Source organism: Schistocerca americana, chromosome 3, assembly GCF_021461395.2.
Source record: "Schistocerca americana isolate TAMUIC-IGC-003095 chromosome 3, iqSchAmer2.1, whole genome shotgun sequence".
Lineage (NCBI taxonomy): Eukaryota > Metazoa > Arthropoda > Insecta > Orthoptera > Acrididae > Schistocerca > Schistocerca americana.
In genome coordinates this window covers 201312495-201330516 of record NC_060121.1, presented here as the reverse complement: position 1 = coordinate 201330516, position 18022 = coordinate 201312495, and positions in this window count along the sequence as shown.

The window sequence follows — 18022 nt, the reverse complement described above, 5'->3', positions numbered from 1 at the left end:
CGATAATTCATTGTACCATTGTATTTTTCCTTATTTATATATTTCTTTGCAGGCTCTATAGTAGGTTGTTTAACCACGCTGAGCATGTAGTCTGCTCTGCTATTCGTCCGGGACATGGTTGAGACGTTTCTAGTAGTGGACTGAAGGTGATTCATGTGAGACATTCTGGTTGTTCATATTTTATTTTGGTGCCCTTGTAAAAATCATTTGCGAGCAGAAACAACATTGTCATGTCTGTACAATGTATGCCTGCAACATTATTTCAGTGTTACTGTATATTCTTCTTCTCAGCTTTGGATATCACGTAAATTTGTTTTTGTCAGAAAAAAATTATTTATTCACGTGCCCTTTCTTACATGAGGGTAATTTTGGGAAGACAGTGAGCACAATTGCCTCCGTTATTATTTTCAAATGAATAAATTGTAATTAATAAAAGGAACATTGATAACAAGGCTTGCACAACCCCAGAAAGCTCCACTTCCACCCAACCCTGTCCCATAATTTCTGTTGCAGACTATGGTCGAAAATTGTGCTGGTGTGGTGCCAGATATAGCAATACCGTTGCAACTTCTAGAAACTGTCTTTAGATGACTTGTCATGTTCAATGTATGGACTGTAATAACGTGCAAGGAGCCCTTTTACTATTTGAGGGAGGACCCCAACCGGTACTGTGATGGGTTCAGACAGCAGCGACCGCCAGAGACAGATTCAGCAACAAGTAAGTAAACGATTTTGTGACTTCTACGACTTCCTAACCAGGAGCGAATTGTATAATTTCATCTGTGTACTTTGATGTTTTAGCTTCTTGAGCTTCTAAGTGTCAATTTAACATCCAATAGTCTCAGTTTTCGAATTTTCTTTTGCGCCGGGAAGTAAACTGTATTTACGAAATATCACAAATTCCTAATTAAGGCCGAATCATTTAGTTTCACCTGAGTGCTTCAGTAGTTAGGTTTTTGAATTTCTGCGTATTAATATAATTTATTAGAGAAAGTTCATGCGTTTTCGTCAAGGACTACAACTGAGTTCCGCAGCATATGACGATAATTCGTTTATCTCTGTAGTTTAGTTTTCCACAGTCGTTAGTATAGACAGGGACTGCGGCCGTTGTGTGCGGATGCGAGCCGAGTTGCTGATACTTTGCTCTCAACTCCAACCTGTGATGGATTCGGTTGCACGGCTTGAAGTTGCAGTGGGGCCGGCCGGCCATGAGGATTCAACGGACGTCCAGCACGTCCGAGTCCTCCAGTTTGCCCTCACCGGTGGCCAGCCCAGTTTCTGCTCGCACTGAGGCTGACCTGTGGTCGAGTGGGAGGTCGCCGCGAGGCGTGGCAGGCGGCGAAAGAGTTCTCAGGGAGCTGCACGTAAGGTTCTCAGGTTAGTCTGACAAACAGGTTACAGGTGCTGACTGTGGATCACAATGTCGCTCAGCCAGATGCAGTCACCTGTCCTGTTTCAGAGGAAACCACTCAGCCTGCATGGGGTGGGAGGTTGGGAGCTCCAACGTCAGGCGCGTTATGAGGCCTCTTAGGGACATGGCTGCCAAGAAGGGGGAGAAAACCAATGTGCTCTCCTTTGGGGTCATTCCAGATGTGGAACGAGTTTTCCGGATGCCATGAAGAGCACAGAGTGCAACCAACTGCAGGTGGTGGCTCACGTCACTGCCAATAATGTTTGTTTAGAATGGTTCAAATGGCTCTGAGCGCTATGGGACTTAACTTCTGAGGTCATCAGTCCGCTAGAACTTAGAACTACTTAAACCTAACTAACCCAAGAATATCACACAAATCGATGCCGGAGGCAGAATTCGAACCTGCGACCGTAGCGGTGACGCGGTTCCAGACTGAGCGCCTGGAAATTAATGTGTGGCACTTTGGATCATAAGAGATTCTCTTTGATTTCGAGGGGCTTACGGGAGTTGTAAAGGGTGCCAGTCTTGCTTCTGAGATGAAGGCAGAGCTGACCATTTGCAGCACAGTCGACAGGACCGATTGCGGGCCTCTGGTGCAGAGCCAAGTGGAGGGTCTGAATCAGTCTCAGAGGGTACTGCGACCGTGTAGGCAGCAGATTTGTCGACTTGCGCCGTAGGATGATTGGCTTGCCGGTTCCGCTGAATAGGTCAGGAGTCCATTACCCGCAGGAGGCAGCTACATGGGTAGCACGGGTTGTGTGGCGTGGACTGAGCGGTTTTTTAGGTTAGATGTTCTCAGGAAATCACAAAAAGCGCTTCAGTCGCAAAGGGTGATGGCCGAGCAGAGCAAGAATGTAGATACAGGAACGATCCGTGTAACTGTTGTTCTCGTTGCTGTGTTGGGAAAGTACCAGAGGTCCAAGCGCTGAAAGAAAGCACTGATGCTCAAATCGCTATAGGCACTGAAAGGTGGCTAAAACTGGAGATAAGGTCAGTCGAAATTTTTGCGAAGAACCTAACGGTGTTCCGAAAGGATAGGCTAAACATTCTTGGCGGTGGCGTGTTGGTTGCTGTTAGAAGAAGTTTATCTTGTAGTGAAACTGAAGTAGATAGTTCCTGAGAGGTAATATGGGCAGAGGTCACTCTTGGCATCCGAAACAAAATAGTAATTGGATCCTTTTACCGGCCTCCCAATTAAGATGATACAATTGCTGAAACTTTCAAAGAAAACTTGAGTTTTATTTCCGTCAGTACCCGACTTTACAAGTATAGTTGGTGGTGCCTTTAATTTTCCCTCGATATGTTGGCGAAAATACGTGTTTAATTCCGGAGATACGCATATAACATAATCCGAAATTGAGCTAAACGCTTTCTCTGAAAATTATTTCGAGCAGTTAGTTCATGATCCCACACGATTGTGAAACACGATTGACACTTCAGCAACAAATAATCCTGAGTTCATAAAACGAGCATCAAAACGGTTACAGGGGTTAGTGAAGACTGGGTTGTCGTAGTGAGACTGAATATTGTAACTTCCAAATCCTCCAAGAATAAACGAAAAATATACCTATTCCAAAAAGCAAATAAAAATTTACTTGACGCCTTCTTGGGAGGCAATCTCCACTCCTTCCAAATTAACAATGTCAGTTTAGACCAGATGTCGTTTGAAGTCAAAGAAATAGTATCGGCAGCAGGTGATAGATTTATACCAAGTAAAATAACAAACGACAGAGCCGATCCCCCGTGGTACACAAAACTGGTCCGAACAAAGTTGAGAAACAACGAAAAAGTACGTGCTGAATTTAAACAGGCGAAAAATCTCCAAGAATGGCAATCTTTCACAGAAGCTCGAAATTTAGCGCGAACTTCAATGCGATTTGCTTATAATAGTTTCCACAACGAAACTTGGTCTCGCAACCTGGCAGACAATCCTAGGAGATTCTGGTCGTATGTAAAATATACTGACGGCAAGATACAGCCAATACCAATGGGGATATTATAGACGTCAGTGCTTCCTAACCAGAGTCACTAAACACAGCACTCCAGAATTCCTTCACCAAAGAAGACGAAGTAAATATTTCAGTATTTGAATCAAGAAGAGATGCCAACGTGAGTAACGTACAAATAGATATCCTCGGAGTAATGAAGGAACTTAAATCACTTAATAAAACAAGTCTTCTGTTCCAGACTGTATACCATTTAGGTTCCTTTCAAAATGGTTCAAATGGCTCTGAGCACTATGGGACTTAACATCTATGGTCATCAGTCCTCTAGAACTTAGAACTACTTAAACCTAACTAAAATAAGGACAACGCACACGTCCATGCCCGAGGCAGGATTCGAACCAGCGACCGTAGCAGTCGCGTGACTCCGGACTGAGCGCCTAGAACCGCTAGACCACCGCGGCCGGCCCTAGGTTCCCTAGGTTCCTTTCAGAGTATGTTGATGCAATAGGTCCATTCATAACAACCATATACAACTGTCCGCTCGACGAAGGATGCGTACGCAAAGACTGGAAAGTTGCACTGGTCACACCCCAATTTAAGAAAGGTAGTAGATATAATCTACTAAATTACAGGCTCACATCATAATATCGACGTGCACCAGAGTTTTGGAACATATACTTTGTTCGCACACATAGTCAACACGGATTTAGAAAACTTCGTTCTTGTGAAACACAACTAGCACTTTACTCACAAGAAGGTTTAAGTGCTATTGACAAGATATTGCAAATTGTGTTCATATTTCTAGATTTACAGAAGGCTTTCGACCCAGTACACCACAAGTGTCTTGTAGTGAAACTGCGTGCTTATGGAATATCGTCTCAGTTATCTGACAGGATTCGTGATTTTCTGTCAGAGTGTCCACAGTTCGTAGTAACTGACATAAAGTCATCGATGAAAGCAGAAGTGATTTCTGGTATTCCCCGAGGTAGTGTTATAGGCCCTCTGCTGTTATTTATTTATATAAACAACTAAGGAGACCATCTGAGCAGCCGTTTCAGGTTGTTTTCTGATAATGCTGACGTTTATCGTCTAGTAAAGCCATCAGAAGATGAAACTTCCAGGCAGATTAAAACTTAAAACTCTGTGCCCGACCGAAACCCGAACTCGCGACCTTTGCCTTTCGTGGGGAAGTCTCTACCATTTCTGTTCGGTTTTGTTTAATTTATGTCTTCCTTATAGGGAACAAAAAGAATAATTACCTACTACATGAGGAAAAAGTTGCATTCAATGAGAAAACCAATAAAAACATGTACTATTAGAAAATAAAGACGATGTTCTTTATAAAATAACAGAATATTCCTTGAAAACGTAAAACATGAATAAGTATTTTTTCTCAAACGTATCCTGTTTTGTAAACGTAAGTAAGTATACAGTCTCACCATCAGCAGCAACCAAATTTTTTTTTTTTTTTTAATTTTACGAGGAGGCATAGGAGAAAGAAAACAAGTAGGCTGCAGATAGAGAGCTATGCTTGGAAACAGAAGATGAGAAGAAAAGAGAAGTTAAAGAAATTAGGAATACTTTCTGCGCCATGCTCCACTTTGGCGCACCATCAGAACAACGTCGATTTTATCATTGACCATTAGAGGGGAAACGTGAAATGGTACAGTCTTGGGTGGCACGTTTCGTTGAGATTCCAGCTCCAAGGTGAGTTGGCGAAAATACTTTGTAAATAATTCGCGAAAGTATCCCGATAGAGTTGATGTCGGCGTAGGGTGTGGTGATGTGCTTGGAGGCGTGTCCAAAGGTCCGTCGGATCGACGATGTCGTCCCGGAAGAAGTACTTGATAGCCATGCCACTGATCCATGCGATGGCGTGCCACTTAGACGATAGAAAGCAGTTCGGGTCAGGATTGATCATCACAGTAGGAGAAAGGTGATGTTGGGATACTCGGAGGTAGAAAACCAGACTCTCCTGTACGAGGGCCCAGGCAGTTGCTGCTGGCCCACACTCAAAACGATATAAGTCTGTACCTTCGACATTGCACCTGAGGCACAGGGGTGAGTCCACCAGCGCGATGTCTTGTTGTACATTTGCTGTTGACTAGAAGGTAACACGTCGCGATGGTGTCAGTGGTATGGTATGGTTGGTGGATCATTTTACAAACTGTAGGCCGTGAAACCATGACGGAGTTTAGGGGTGGGTATTTTCTGAGAAGGTGGTAAATGTCGCGGGTAGACGTCGGTGGGCGTCTCGAAACAGGTGCGAGCTCGGTGGCCAACATTCCCGTGAAACTAGCATTTTAGCTTTTCCATCTCTCTATCATAGTATTGATGTAAAGTGTCGTAGTCCTGGCACTCACGTTAACCATATCGAGGCCACCATCCCGCATCGGTACGGTGAAGGTTTCATACTGGACTTTTAAGATGTGTCCAGAGTATATAAAATACCCGAAAGCCGCCTGTAGTCTGGCTGCCATTGTCGCAGTGATGGGCAGAATCTGCGCGATGTGGGATATCCGGGCTGCCAGATGGGCACTGAAGAAGGTGACTATCTGGCACATATTCAGCAGGCATAGTAAATGATTATGTATGATGGCCCGAATGCGTTGTAGTAGCACCCGAAAATTGATCACCGAGTTCGGCAAATATCTCGCGTGTACACCAACTCGAGACAGTGAGGGGTGTCCACCAGTTGAAATGGGACTACGCTGTCTGCGGGAAGGCCACGGCCGATGTTCAAGGCGCATGATTTTGCGACGTTCATAGCACTCCCTGCTCAGCACTGTAACGGTAATCCACTGCAACGCAGCTTGTACGTCAGCCGGAGAACGTAGGACGAGGGCCAAGTCGTCCGCGTAGCCACGGCAGTGGAACATACGATGCCAGAGTGGAATACCTGTCAAGCATCGCCGTAATCCGCAAATGTGTATCCATCGCAATGGCATAAAGCACTGTCGACAGTGGCCAACCCTGCCGTACTGAGCGTTGAATCCGTATATGTTCCATAAGTCTGCCGTTGGCGAAAGGCATGGACGTTGCGCCATGAAGGAGCCGCATAATCCCTTGCGTGAACGTTGTGGGGATCCACATCCGGTCCATCACAGCGTTGGGGAATGCATGATTGACGCGGTGAAGCGCTTGTTAGAAGTCGATGGAGAGTAAAGCGCCTGGCAGTCGTGATTGTGTTGCCACAGCGATCACATCTCGATATTCACTGAGGGCTGATTGTATATCACGATCACCGCCTAAGGATGTTTGTTCGTGGGAAACTAGTATTACATGTTTGAGTCGCACAGCTAGAAGGCGTGTGAAAATCTTGAAGTCGGAATTGAGTAATGTGATTGGCCGATAACAGTCGAGTCGTGATCCTCTGCAGGTTTGAAGACTGGACCGAGTAAGTCTTCCATGAACGCTGGTGGTGTGAGTGCCACGCCGAATAAAAGTTCCTAGTACATGTCTCTCCATCGTGGCAACATCAGATCCTGGAACGTTCTAAAAAATTCGAGAGGTAAACCATCCGGGCCGAGAGACCGATTCAGTGATCCTTCGGCCACAGCGCCATGGAGGTCGTCGGTGGTCACTTCCGCAGTCAGGAGGGTTGCAGCCGCTGCGTTTAGTGTACAACGTATCTCCTGGGCAACCTCAGCAATGGCCTCTGCACCGGCAGGTACTTCTTGGTAGAAAAGTCTGTAGTGCGTTGCGAAGGCATCCGCAATGGTAGCTTGCAAAATCAGCCGTCGCCCATCAGGAGGGTCTAAAGTTGTCATTAAAGCCTGTCGGCGTCGACGATCATTTTGAACAATATGATGCACAGAAGGTTCTTCATCGTTAATCCTATCTTGGATGCGTGCTCGTACAATGGCTCCTACTAGACGGCACCTGGTCAAGGTTAAAATCTTTGCCTTGATGCGTTGAGCTTCTTTTAGACGATCCGGGGATGGAGGATGATCCATGAGCTCGCGTAGAGCGCTATAGTAGAAATATGTTGTGTGGTGATTCGACCTGGTTTGGCTCTGCCATAGTGCGTCAAGCTGCGTCGGATGGCCGTTATGGCGCACGGTAATCACCATTGCAGTGTGGTCTCGTAACGCATGTTGCGTTGAACACAAATGTGCCACGTGTCGGTGACCTGTTGTCGAGGTTCAGGGCCCCGCAGTAGCATGGGGTTGAGTTTCCAAGGTCCTGCACTGCGCCATATAGATTGCCTACCTAGGTTCACGGTACACATGTAGATGTCATGATCTGAAAAAGACAGACGGCCAACATTCCGCGTTGAGGAGAACGGATGTTAGAGCGTCAGAGATAGATATTCTGTCAAGTCGGCTGGCGGAGTAGCTCGTGATGTGTGTAGGCCTCGGGTGGTCGCCGTGTACCACTCTCCAAGTGTCGAGGAGACAAAGGCGGCGGACGAGAAAGCGAAGTTCCGGACGTGTGGTAAAATGAGGGTATTGCTCTGTACGCTCGAGAACACAGTTGAAATCTCCACCTACGATGAGATGATCGTATCTGCCGAGGAATAAAGGCGTGATATCTTCTGCGTGGAACTGGGAGCGATCCCTCCGTTGATCAGTGTCCATTTTGGCGTAGAGATTTATGATTTTGATTCCTTCAACTCGCGCCTTTGGGAGGTATGCGACACCGGAAACTACATTCCCTTCTCGGAGGAGGATGGCTGCGCCTGTGTGTTCCATAGCTGCCGGGGAGGCGTACGTCACGTATCCATAACGCACGGACCAAGTTGCTGTCCTCAGTTCTTGTAACAGGGCGATGTCGATGTCCGCTGCTCTTAGTGTGTCACGGAGCAGTTGAATTTTAACGTGGGGCCGATGTTGTTAGTGTTGACGGTAGATATTCGGTATGCCTGATGGGGGATCCGTGCTGTCGATAGGTTCGTAGCTGGTGAAGATTGTCGTGGTGGATTCTGGAAGCCAATAGAAGTCGCAGGAGTCGACGTAGGAACATCCCCCATTTTAGTGTAGGTCTAACGGAGGAACAGATCTCATTTCCGCATCGGGTGGAGGTGGGAAATCCGTCTCATCCACCTATGAGAAATGTCCATCAATTTCAACATCGGTGGGAGGTGGCAGCACTGGCCGAGTCGGTTCAATTGCGACGGTGACGATGGGCGTGCTATGTTCGATGGCTTCTGGGCGCGGGGCTTGCTTGTGGATGACGCGTCTCCGTGGCAGTGGACTAAGAGTTATCGTGCGTCAGAATTATTTTCCATCTCTTCGTCCTGGGGAGGGGGCTCAGTGGTCGTTTTTTTCGTCGTTTGGGCGACTTGCTTCCGGCAATGTGTTTCGAGTCTGAGGAAGGAAGGAAGAGATTCGCTTTGTTCCGGTACAAAGGCCGCGGTTGCTGTGATACGGACTTCAGTCTCCATAAAACTCTCGCTGATATCCTTGTGATCATCTAGCGTGGGTGTGTCCAGCTGTAAGTCATTTCCATGGGTATCCGTGGGTGTCACCGCCGGTGGCAAGGCGCTGGGACGCCTCCGGGTGTATCGGTCCAGAAAGTCGTTCATGAACTGCGTCTTGTGAGGGCTGGACTTGCAGTGTCGGCGCATACGTGATTGGAATGGCGGATGTTGTTTGGTCGGTGTTTGTATCGTCATGCAGTAGTTGTGTGATGCGGCGTTGCAGGCATTCATTAAGGACGTGGCCTTCTTTGACATAACCGGAACATGTTCGAGGTTGCTCGTAGTAAATAACCACCGCACAGCAGCCGCCGACAAAAATAAAAGTTCCAATACACGGATCGTTCGAAGGCCAAGTCCTGCATGGTCGACGTTGCCATAGGAGATTCGAAATTTTAGTACGTCCAATAATCTCGTGGCAAGCAGCGCCGGAAGTCATCTTAACATAAAGGACACTCCTAACGATAGATAGGTGTATGCCGATGAGATCGTCTCGGGGGATCTTCACGTCTTCGATTAGGAAACGTTCGACGGCCAGTGTTTTGGGTCGTGCGTTTTCATTTGAGAAGGTGAACTCAAGAGGGTTCTTCCTGTAATAGTTGTCATATACACTCATGCTCATAAATTAAGAATAACTGTAAAATGTGGTGCCACACAACGTGGCACTACACAAAACTGGTGCTAATAATGTAGGCACATAGGGGACCCACATGACACAGATCTGTAAGTCCTCAGTATTGGTGGTAAGTTGAGGAAACTGTGCCCGAACACATGTGCTACAAAACGCCACTGTTTCCTCCGCATGTACCCCGACATCAAAATGAAATATGATCACCATGCACATGTACACAGACGCACAACGGGTTGGCACAGTTGGATCATGTGGTCAAGCAGCTGCTCGGGTATAGCCTACCGTACTTGCACCAGTGCCTGTCGGATCTCCTGAAGTGTCCTAGGGGTTTGATACGTCGACCGAGAGCATCCCAGTCGTGGTCGATGGGGATTAGGTCGGAGAAAGGCAGGCCACTCCAATCGCCTGATAGCTTGTCTCAAGGTTCTACTCCACGACAGTAGTGTTGTAACTGTGGACGTCCCGTGCTGTAGCACCTGGGCACGTTTACTGTCTGCTGGAATCGTTGCCATACTCTTGAGATCACACTTTGTGGCACACGGAGGGCCCGTGCAACGACCTGCTGTGTTTGACCAACCTCCAGTTGCCCTAGCATTCTACCCCTCATAACGTCAAAATATGTGTTATTTGAGTCATTTTCAACACACAGTCACCATTAGCACGTCTGAAAACGTCTGCACACTTACTCGCTGCACTGTACTCTGACATGCATCAACACACCTCTGCATATATTCTTGCTGCCAGCGTGACCGTGTGACGACCGCAGGTCATATGCACCGCATGGTCATACTCCGAGGTGATTTAAACCTGCAAACCGCGCACCAGAGCATTTTTTCACCATGTATCAGCATTATCCTTAATTTATGAGCATGTATGTAGTTTACCAAACTAGCAAGAGTGCGGCGGTGAAGACAAGGATTGGCGAAGTCTGTCTGCTACTATATGTCGCTGTGAAGGAGCACGGCGAAGCCGTGAGGAAATTCATTGTGATATATTTATTTCCGTAGTGTATTTCTGTAGTGCTATCCCATTGTACCATCACTGTTTTAAATTTGAAAACACAGCGTAGCCACTGTGAGATAATTGTGTAGCAGTGATAACTCCTTGTACCTTGTGTTTATTCAAGCATTTTTTTTTAGGTTGCTTTGTTGGCTGTATATCTGGTGATCTGTCTGTTGTCAGCTTGGGATATGGTCGAAGTGGTGGCTGTAGTTGATTTGCCGATCATTCTTGTAAGCCACTCCGCTTGTTACTGTTGCTTCTTGTTGTTGACATCTTATGAAGCTTTTTGACAGCGTCAACAATGGTGTTTTATCCATATGATATTTGCCAGTATCACTCCGTGTTATTGTTATCTACTTTATATTCTTTTTGTTGCTTTGCCTTTTTTCATATGTCGTTTCTTAGTATGATTATTGTAAGAAGTACAGTCCAAGGCTTGGCTGCATTTGTATTCGCTGTGGTGTTGGAAAATGTTTAATGAATCTAAGATTGCACAGACTCCAGCCAAATTCCTCTCCCACTTAAATCTCGAGAAAGCGGTCGATAGAATAGTTCGGTTTGGTTGTAAAGGGATTACGATTTATAGACGAGAACGTTGTGTGAACCATACAGTACACTGTGAGCTGTGGTACAAAATTGCTGTTTTGAAGAGCGCGCCGCAGCGGTCGCCCTCCGTTTCTGGCGGTGGCGCCGCTGTGGCAATCGCAGCTTTGGTGTCTCCCTCTGGTGGGAAAGGGGAAAGGTTGCCTGTTCACGTGCATTTAAGGGGCGCTATGAGCTCGCCGTTGAGTCAGTTGGTTATTCTGGATGAGTCTGGAGTCGGTTTGGGTGAGTCTCTCGTCCCCAGCTTCCTAGTCTGTCTCTCTCCATCTACTCCGCAATCCACCATACGGTGCGTGGCGGAGGGTACCTCGTACCACAACTAGCATCTTCTCTCCCAGTTCCACTGTCAAACAGAACGAGGGAAAAATGGATGCCTAGGGATCCCAAACGCTCGAGAAGTACTCTCGAATAGGTCGTATTAGTGTTTCATAAGCGGTCTCCTTTACAGATGAACCACATCTTCCCATAATTCTACCAATGAACCGAAGACGACTATCCACATTCCCCACAACAGCCATTATATGCTTGTCCCACTTCATATCGCTCTGCAATGTTACGTCCAGTTATTTAATCGACGTGACTGTGTTAAGCGCTACACTACTAATGGAGTATTCAAACATTACGCGATTCTTTTTCCTATTCATCTGCATTAATTTATATTTGTCTATATTTAGAGTTAGCTGCCATTCTTTACACCAATCGCAAATCCTGCCCAAGTCATCTTGTATCCTCCTACAGTCACTCAACGACGACACCTTCCGTACACCACAGCATCATCTGCAAACAGCCGCACATTGCTATCCACCCTATCCAAAAGATCATTTACGTAGATAGAAAACAACAGCGGACCTACCACACTTCCCTGGGGCACTCCAGATGATACCCTCACCTCCGATGAACGCTACCCATGGAGGACAATGTACTGGGTTCTATTACTTAAGAAGTCGTCGAGCCACTCACATATTTGGGAACCAATCCCATATGCTCGTACCTTAGGAGTCTGCAGTGGTGCACCTAGTCAAACGCTTTCCGGAAGTCAAGGAATATGGCATCCATTTGATACCCTTCATCCATGGTTCGCAAGATATCATGTGAAAAAAAGGGCGAGTTGCGTTTCGTAGGACAGATGCTTTCAAATGCGCATTTGTGAGGCAGTTAATGTCTGTCTATCGGTCGCAGTGCTAGTATGTCTGTTGTTCGGATCAATCGTTAAGGCCGGCAAAATGAGAGTCTTTCCACTCCGCCAGTAAGAGAACTGAGCAAGCTGTCGCCCGCTCTGGGCTTATTTCCTGCATCTTAGTGTGCCCCTTAGGCCGCCAGTCTGCTCGAGTTTACTCAGGCAATTGTCATTGGCTATTGGATCGATCGGTTGGTCGGTTGCACACTGAGGCGCAAGATGACTTGTCGGTCTTGAGCGCCGGCGCATGTGAGGTCGCCACGTGAGTCCAGTGTGCCGCGGCGTATAGCGAGGGGTAGTGACTTCGCGGTCGACACGAGAGCAACAGGAGTCAACCCACGACATCGTCTGACCGGTTCAAGCTGCGACGCCGTGGTGTAACTGGTTCTCCAAGCGCTTCTGGGCCCCTTCAGTTACCATCTTGTGGAGCTTGGCTCGGTCCTTTCCTGGTGCAGGGATGTCGTTTTGCCAGTGGGCGTGTTTCCTCTGCGTGGTTGGTTCCGAGCCAGTATTTCCGCCGTCGTGTGTCTGGAAGTGAGTGGGAGACGCACCAACAGTGCAGTCGCGACGGTGCAGCAGTCGCGCACGGAGCAGCGGGCAGTCAGTCGGTTGGTGCGCACCAGAAAAGACGGGAGACCGGCGAGCCTTCCTACGTCCGCTGAAGCGGCTGGCAGCGAACGGTTCGGGAGCGTCATTTGGGGGTGCTGCGCCAGGTCTTCTCGAGAAATCGCAGTTTATTAGAAGTTAAGTGATATGCTGTGTGGCTTACTCTTGTTAAATTCTATTTGTTTCCTTAGTCAGTCTCTCATCCCCAGCTTGCTCGTGTGTCTCTCGTCCGCATTTGTTAGGCAGTTAGTATATGTCTGTCGTTCGGAGCTGCCTCTGTCATGTTTGTCGGATTTGGTGTGTTAACGAATTTATTGCTTGGCGTGTAAAGGCCTAATTCCTGAAAAATTCCTTATCATCTTGAGACGCGGTATCGGTGTACTGTAGAATTTTATATAACATTGCATTTCATGGGCTTTTATTTTAATTATCATTTTAGTGTATAAAGTTGCCACCCTTCCACCGTAAGACTTTTCTTAGAACTTAAAATCAAGTTGCACCTTCGTTGGCATGTAAATCTTTAAATTTTTGTGTTTTGTACCATTTCCATCCCTCCTACGGTGTGCACAGTTTTTGTGCTTGTGTGAATTGTTAAAACATATACTTCAAGGTCATCTGGTATGTTGCAGATTTGCACCTGTGTAGCCTTTCAGAGGTTGCTGTGAGCGGTAGTGACTACGGCCGTGTCAAAAGGGAGGGGCAAGGTTCTCAGCCCGAAAGCTCGTACACTCAAAAATTTCTTTCTTTCTGCCTCTGAATAAATTGTAACATGATATTTAGAGTGTCCTTTCTGCATATAACTTAAATATATTTCTTAAAAAGAAAACTCTTTTAGGAATAAAATTCCCATTTTTAAAGGCAGTTTCATTTTGATTTCATCGTTTACTCCCTGGCATCTACTTCCACGCTCATATAGTGTGATTAAATGTGTTAATGTTCCTGATGAATCACTAATAAATAAAGTAAATTCTTAAGAAAAAGTTTTGAAAATAAAATCACGGTTCACTGTGATTAAAATATTGTCAGAATGTAGTCTGCAGTACCGGAAGCGTATTACTTTGATCGGTATAGTAGCACTCGTTAACCCCGTTTCCAACTTTCGTTCTGTATTGGAAAAATTCACTATTTCTACGAATGATAGGAAGGTACACCCCGTGATGGAGCTTCACATCGTTAAATTTGCTTTCCCATAGCCTGTCGTAGGATTATCGAGAAGAGTTTAAACAGGGAAGAAATTTTAAAACAAGAGCACCTGCAGAGAAGTTTCATTTTATTCTTCCAAGCGCACAATTTCCAGCATTCATTCTGAGTATACGTACAAGCGCAGGTAAGTAGGCGATGCTAAATTGTTTTTCAACAAACTGTGTTTCGTCTGGAGAGGTTATACACGTACTTATTCCGGCACAGCTGTCTCGGTTGACCCACAAGACGTCAAGAGATATTTCGGTTGAGAGCCTTCTGTGAAATTACGATGGGAATTGCTGCTTTCGATGAACCTCTGTCACTGTCCTTCTACATTCAGGTCGTATTCTCTGTCCCAGTGCTCTGGCGATGAATAATTCAGCAGCGACACCCTTCAGCTTGCGCCACGGACGCCGCTTTGACACCCTGCACTCGGTTCAGACGCAAAACGCGTCGCCTGCCCCCGCAACCCCCAAGGGGCGGCCGTTTCCGAACCTCACACAGCCGTGAGTGAAAAGCTCTGGGGTGCAGTGACGCGCTTGCCCTGCGAACCACAGCTACTCCCCACATCCTTCCATCAAAAAGGAGAAACACAAAATTTGCACTGCCAATGGTACTGCTATAAATGTGACATAGTCACAGGTACTCCTTCATTATGGAATGAAATATATTATTGTACTTACATTTCAAGTCATGCACAGTAATGTTTAGGAAACAACTGCGTAACATTTTACCGACAATCACTGACAAAATGGAAGTTTTCTGACGACGAAAATACTGGAAATGTAATGAGCGTAGGGCATTTTGCCCGGAAGGCCCCATGCAAGTGAGATCGGCCGCCGAGTGCAAGTCTTCTTTCAGTTGACGCCACACTGGGAGACTTGCGTGACGGTGATGATGATGAAACGATGATGAGGACAACACAACACCCAGTACACGAGCGGAGAAAATCCCCAAATCGGCCGGAATCGATCCCGAGCCCACTACATGGGAGGCAAGCAGGTAAACACCTAGCTAAACAGGCGGAGTACGAAGAAACTGTCTGACATTTATTCCAACTATGAGGAGATGATGATCGTTTAGCTGGGATTAAATTATTAAGGAGGGACGTTGACGAAAAACACACACTATTTAAAAATGCACCAAATTCACACTTTTGGAGATGTGGCAATGAAATTTTCTGCCACGCTTCACATGAAAGTAACACATTTACATATGAAATCCTTTGATTATATAAATTCAACTTTTCTTTAATGAAATTGGAAGTTTTATTTTCAAAAAATTAATTATGTTCTGTTTACTCAGAAAGTATTTAAGAGATTTCTACAAAAATTTTTGCATTCAGAATTTCAAAATTTTCTCTTGAGGCAAAGTTTATTACGCTCACAGAAATGTGTGTACAAAATTTAATAATTCTAGAATTCATAGGATCTGAGGGAAAGATAGATAAACTTTAAAAAACGAACTTTTCAAGAAACGCAATTTAAAGTTCAACCTAACTTTTTTCCTTATATCACCTCTTCAGAAGGCACCACATTTGTACTCTGGGTCATCTTTCCATTCGAGGCTTCTCTTCTGATTTCTTGTAGTCTGTCTTCTTTCCTTTACCACAACTTCAACTGACTTTTCAGCAGATGTTCTTACTTCGGACGTAGCCTCATTGCTGGATTGTCGTTGTTTCTCATGTCTTCCAACCACTAACGTATTCAAACGCAGTTTATCCTGATTTTTATACACTCTTTGTGATCGTGGCATATGTGAATGAAGAAACAATCGAACATTTGTATAAATCTCCGTCAGTATCACAAGACAAAAAAAAAGGAAAAAAAAAAAAGAATTGCTTCATCCTAAACGATGCAGCTACTTTGTTATTGTTTATAAGATACGGAACATAGTCAAAGATGATCTGTAAAACCAAAGGGTATGTATCACGGCATTCTACATGTATCCCACAACACGTTTGGTTGAAAGTAATACACAGAATCGATGTTCACTAAGCTAGTACTGAAGTGCTGCTTCAAAACGTGCGCATGGCAGGGAGCCCATGTCACGTTTTTAATTAATTTGCAGGCACTTCGGATGCGATTTCAACATTGAAACTTTGGGAACTTATTGTCCATGAGCTGTACTAACAAATATAAAATAAATCGAAAATTGATATTTTGGGTCAATTTCATCAACATCGCCCCTACTGTTTTTTATTTGGATCTAATGCGCATCGTCAAAATCAGTATGATGTGTGACGTACATACGCCTATTCGTTGTGGCACCGATGCTCATAACATTCGGATATCATACTGGAGTATTTATTATCATGCCTCAAACTCATGCTGTGTATCTTCATGGAAATTTCTTCCTGGAGAATGGCTGCCCAAACGTTTTCTATATTTATCAAATCAAGGGGTTGGACAGGCTATTCTGCAGACTGTACAGTCCTCAAGGCGTCTGTAAACTGAATGGTTGGGTATTGTATCACCCTGATGAAATGTACTATTTGGTACGCAATTCTTGTATGGTAACGCTACATGGGTTACCATTCTTGCCACATACTGGCGACATTTAAGCCCACATTCAGCAATCACTACATCAGATCTGTTGGACACAACCACCCCACGCCAACATTCCAAGAGTAGGAAAGGTTGGGTTCCGCCCATCTCTGCTTACAATGTCGTCAACGAATACGTTGTCGATCTCACCGCCAGAAACAAGCGGTATTCGTCACCAAAAGCTGCAGAATCAAAAGTTGACTCTCACTCTACACAATGGACCACTCTGTGGCATGGTGTATGCCGTATGCGCCGCATGTAATCTCGTGATTTCAATCCAGTTCCAGTAATCTTTTTAAGAAGATACTTTGCACAGAACATGTGTCTCGGCTGATGGCATCTGTCAGTTCATCAAAGTCAGTCTAACAATCCTACAACCATACTGAGTATAAACTTCTGGCACGTCCCACATTTGACACGAGCGTGTCTTGCCTGAGCTTAGGGTGTAGTAATTGAGGTACAGACAGCGCCGGTAGAAGCAGCAAGTGACAAAAGCGTTAGCTTGTCACTCTGCGCTGAGACGGGTGTCAAGCTAAGACCGACGTGAGAGACGCACAAAATCAAGATATCTGGAGATCTTATCAGGAGATAACAGTGACAACAGTAATTTCTAAAGTAATTGAGTGTAGTGGTACCCGAACGACTATTCAAGTTATCGTACAAATCTATGAGTTTTGCTCATAGTATCAGACATTAATCTTCGTACGTCCATATTTAAATTGGATGATGGTGGGACATCAGCTGGTATAATTTTTATAAAAAGTGAAACTCCTCCTGCTGTATTTAAGATTTCATATTTATCTGGCTACTAGTTTCAACGTTGCGTCAACGCCATCTTCAGGCCCGTACACTTTGATGACATCAACTGTGTGACGCTGAGTACTAAAAGTCCTCGGTGAGACCAGTACGTGCTCCACAACCAAGCACGTAATGGTCTCACCGCGGACTTCTAGTACTTAGCCACACGCAGTTGGTATCATCAAAGTGTACGGGCCTGAAGAAGGCGTTGACCCAATAAGGGGGGGGGGGGGGGGGGGAAGAACAAAGTACTGAGATTAGAAATAGTGTAATAGAGGGAAATCAGCTGTTACACCGTAAAGTCAGGTTTGGCAGGCCAGTTGGGAATGACAGTGAAGAGAAGGCTGTGAGAAGTGGTCAGCCAATCGCACGCTGACCGACCTCCGCCCCAGGATGACAACGCGACAGCAGTGGCTCCTAGGTGAAGAGGACATAAACGCAGCGCCCGACTGGTGGCAGCCCAGTTGGACAGCAGCTTCAACGGTAGCCACTTCGTTAGCCGACGCATCGTAGCCTCTATCATTAGTAATCTCTTGGTAGCACATGTAGAGATCAGCAGACACTGCAGTTGACAGACTTTTGATATTGGCGGCCGCTATGACCAGACGTGTTACTTGCGTTTGTCTGTTCTGAAAAAGACTCATTATTTTGTACGTCGCCCTTTCCTTGCGACACATCTGTGTGTTTGCACTTGTGGATGA